Here is a 4,453-nt window from a genome sequence, read left to right as displayed (position 1 = left end):
GCCTAACCTTGGGTGGAAAAAATATTCTCTCCTGAGAAAGCATATATCTGGGTCTGGGCTGCAGAGAGATTTTGGTTTTTGAGTTGATACTAGCACATGATGTGCTAACCCTCAATCCAAGAAATCAACATAAAAATTCGTCTCAGGTTGTTAAGCCCCTGGAATGCTAATGTAAACCAGCTCTGAAAGGCCATGTCCCCAGTCCTGGCCACATAGGAACCCACAGATAAAGTACCAATGACAATGAACTTGGATCTCAATAATTGTAAATACATGAGCAATATTTTATAAATCCACTAGGAATCTATCCACCATGGGCACAATAAACTGCAGGATTAGATCCTCAATAAATACAGATAATTAAACAATCTGAAAAGCTTGAAAATAATTATGTTTAAAATGATTAAGGACATAAAAAAAGATGTAGAAAAGCTTAAGAACAGAACACTGTTTAAAAATTAAAATCAGGAAAGAAAAAGCTCAGAGAGAAGAGACACTGAAAATAAGGAAGTAAAATTTCTAGGAATAACACATACATATTGCTATTGAAATTATTAAAATTCAGCAAATGCATTAAATAGCAGAATCAACATAGGAAAAGAGGACTGGTGCCAAGATTGATCTGAGGAAACTGCTCAACATGAATCTCAAAGAGACAAAAAGAGATGAAAATATTAGGCAGAGGTTAAGAGACAGAGGATCCAATAAAAAAGGACTAACAAATATCTTGAAGGAGTTCCTGAAGGGGATTCAACCAAAGGAAATATGGGATGGATTTTAGTTTTTGAAGACTCAAATGAATCTAGGAAGCTTGAATGCTAAGTTGTTCAAGCTGGCCCAACTGGTACACTAACTTTTTTTCTCTGATAATTTCAACCCACATTCTTCTCTCCCTTCTCTGAAGTTCTTTGGTAATTACAATCCATACCTCACAATGTACCATCTGATTATATACTGTCTTGCTGACAGTGATGACGGTTTCACACATGCTAGCAGTATCTCCCTAACTGAACTGTAGGATTCCAAAAGAAGAGATCATGTCTTATAGTTTCTTTGTATTGTATTTTCTGCAGTACATGGGATTACTTACTCTAAATTAGAATTTAATGAGAGAAGAAATAGAATTCAAGTTAAAAACTTATACTTGAGGGGCTTCCCTGGTGGCGCAGTGGTTGAGAATCTGCCTGCTAATGCAGGGGACATGGGTTCGAGCCCTGGTCTGGGAGGATCCCACATGCCGCGGAGCAACTAGGCCCGTGAGCCACAACTACTGAGCCTGCGCGTCTGGAGCCTGTGCTCCGCAACAAGAGAGGCCGCAACAGTGAGAGGCCCGCGCACCGCGATGAAGAGTGGCCCCCGCTTGCCACAACTAGAGAAAGCCCTCGCACAGAAACAAGGACCCAACACAGCCAAAAATTAATTAATTAATTAATAAACTCCTACCCCCAACATCTTCTTTAAAAAAAAAACACCTATATTTGAATCCTTTAATATATAATACTTTCTTTTAATAAAGGCATATTCATTTATCTTTTTTAGAGACAAAACATATCCAAGTTGAAAAAGACACGTTTCAACCAAGCCTGGATAAGCAAGAGTTCAGTTAAACTTTAACTAAAAATTCCTTCAAGTGCTCATTCTTTTAGTATGCATCCGGCAACTTTGCATGCTAAGCATATTTTGTAAGTCAAACTATAAATGGCTATAATAAATGTCATATGTAAATTGACCTATTTTCAAGGTTTCTGAGTACAACAGAGGATTTGAATAATTTTTTGAATGGCTGACAAATACTTTTTCTGCTTTTGCATTTGGATAGCTCCCAAACAACTGAGCAAATTTTCCTAAAACTTCAACTACAAGTCTCTGTAAGATTAAAAATGGTCATGAGAAAATTTACTTCTTAAAAAGGTAATTAATGAAGAAGGTCCATAGCAATGAGAATTAATGGCTTGAGCTGGATATGGGGTCCCTACATTCACATAGCTTTATTCCAGTAACACAGTAAAGAACGCATGATGGTAACATAAAAGAATAACCAGTGGAAAATGTATACAGGCCCACAATTCATAGTGGTACCTCACTACTGATGTTTTTCAGCTAAAAATTCATTGTTAGGACACAGGTTGAAGGTAGCCTAAAGCCATAATCTATACTTTTTCATAAGCTCTAAAGTGGCTTAATGAAAGAAGGTCAAATCTTAAAAAGGTTTCTACACCATTAAAACAACTGGACTTCTTCACAACATTGCTTTATTCCCTGTATCATGTAACGACTACGTACTGAACAGGGATAAGATGCTGGCCAAGAAGGAAACTGGCCTGAAGAAATTAATGGATCAAAAGATACAAACCAGTGAACTCAGAGAGAGAAAAATGCAGAGAGATTTCCTCTCAGGCTCTGTCTACTACCAAAACATACACACACACACACACACACACACACACACACACACACACGCAAAAGAAAGCTAACGTCAAAGTCCAAGACAGGAAATGACAAAGCAGCAGTTGTTTCAGGTGACTAGGACATCGGTTTAGGTTCCTTTTGCCTCAGGAGAAAAAAAAAACAAAAACAGGTAGAAACATGAGGTCAAGTCCCATGTGTCCTGTGCTAATCTTCATAGTTAATTCTCTTTTCTTAAAACACCCATTTTTGTGGGAGGAACAGTTGAATTGGGTAAAAGGTTTGACCTACTGTGTTATATTGAATCTATGAATTGTCTTGGCCAGAATCTAAAATAAAATCCTAAATTCTAAATGAAATTATACTAACACGAAGTCAACTACTCCGAGATCCTCAGCTATCCATGCACTCAGCTCTTGGACAAGCCAAACTCACCCGTCCAGGCCAAGGTAAACACACAAACCAAGCAGTACATGGGAAATCAATTTGCTCACTGCTCTGTGTTTATCTATGACAGGTTGTGCTTACAGCTTCCCATTGAGTAAGGCTTTTTAGCCGTGAAAATTTCCAACTGAAGTCTGCCTACCAAGGGCTCCCTCACCAAACCTCTCCTTGGGGACCTCTGGGACTTAATTCCATCAAAGAGTTCAGTCTTCTCCATCTACTCACCATTTTATTTGTTAAATGCCCAGACTTCTCACTCAAGAAAGGAAGTCTAATTAGTAGAGAGAGCAGAGGGACCTTGAACAAGTCAGTCTGCGGGCTGGGGACCTCAAAGTGCACAATGGGGAGAAGAGCTTCAGTCCCACTTGTGCCCGTCGCAGGAAACTGACAATTAAGTGCTCTGGGTCCAAGGGGAAAAGAGGCCTAATGTACACATTCTCTTTTGAAAGCATTCTCCTTTGAAAACCAAATCCCAGAAGTGTCATCCCAGAAGCCAGCAGAAATTACGTCTCCTGGTTCGTTCAAGTCATAGAGACACTGAGAGCACTTGCTTAGCACTACTGTAGAGGCATTTAGAGGGACAGGAGCAGAGTTTATTACCCTAAGAAACCTAAATAGCCCAACAGATGCACACTGTTTTTTAAGCTTAACACTTCTCAGTGAATCCAAGACCCTCAAAGGCACTCGAGGAAAAATTCATCTTCTACAATAAATCATCCCTGGATCAAATCTTATTTTTCTTATCTTATAATTTTTAAAAATTAATCAGGGCTTCCCTGGTGGCGCAGTGGTTGAGAGTCCGCCTGTCGATGCAGGGGACACGGGTGCGTGCCCCGGTCGGGGAAGATCCCACATGCCGCGGAGCGGCTGGGCCCGTGAGCCATGGCCGCTGAGCCTGCGCGTCCGGAGCCTGTGCTCCGCAACGGGAGAGGCCACAGCAGTGAGAGGCCCGCGTACCGCAAAAAAAAAAAAAAAAAAATCAAATATTGGGAGTTCCCTGGTGACCTAGTGGTTAGGATTCGGCACTTTCACTGCCTTGGCCCGGGTTCAATCCCTGGTCGGGGAACTGAGATCCTGCAAGCTGCACGGCACAGCCAAAAAAAAAAAAAAATCAATCAAATGTTGCATTCATGGTATCATAATCCAGATCAGATCCCAAACAGAAGAGTTCCCTTCTGACTTTCTAACTACTAATACAGCACGCCACTTTCATCACTTTGAGATGGGGTGGGTGGGACGGAGAGTCTTCCCACCTAAAAATCATAGTCATTGTTCAGCACATCACCAACAGATTATTCTCAGATTTGATGGTTTAAAGTGTGCCTGCTAGGGACTTCCCTGGTGGCCCAGTGGCTAAGATTCTGCACTCCCAAGTGCAGAGGGCCTGGGTTCAATCCCTGATCAGGGAACTAGATCCCACATGCCATAACTAAGACCCCAAGCAGCCAAATAAATAAATTAAAAAAAAAAAAAGTGTGCCTGCTAAATAAAAGAAAACTAAAAGATAAACAAAACCCGAGAATTGGAAAGAACCTTAAAAGTCACTAGTCCAACTCTCTTATTGAGGCCCAGAGAGGGGTCCAGCATCTCAGGGTTAGGGCGA

The sequence above is a fragment of the Stenella coeruleoalba genome, assembly GCF_951394435.1.
Source record: "Stenella coeruleoalba genome assembly, chromosome: 21".
NCBI lineage: Eukaryota > Metazoa > Chordata > Mammalia > Artiodactyla > Delphinidae > Stenella > Stenella coeruleoalba.
The sequence above is the reverse complement of the archived record's forward strand: the minus strand, read 5'-3'. Positions refer to the sequence as shown.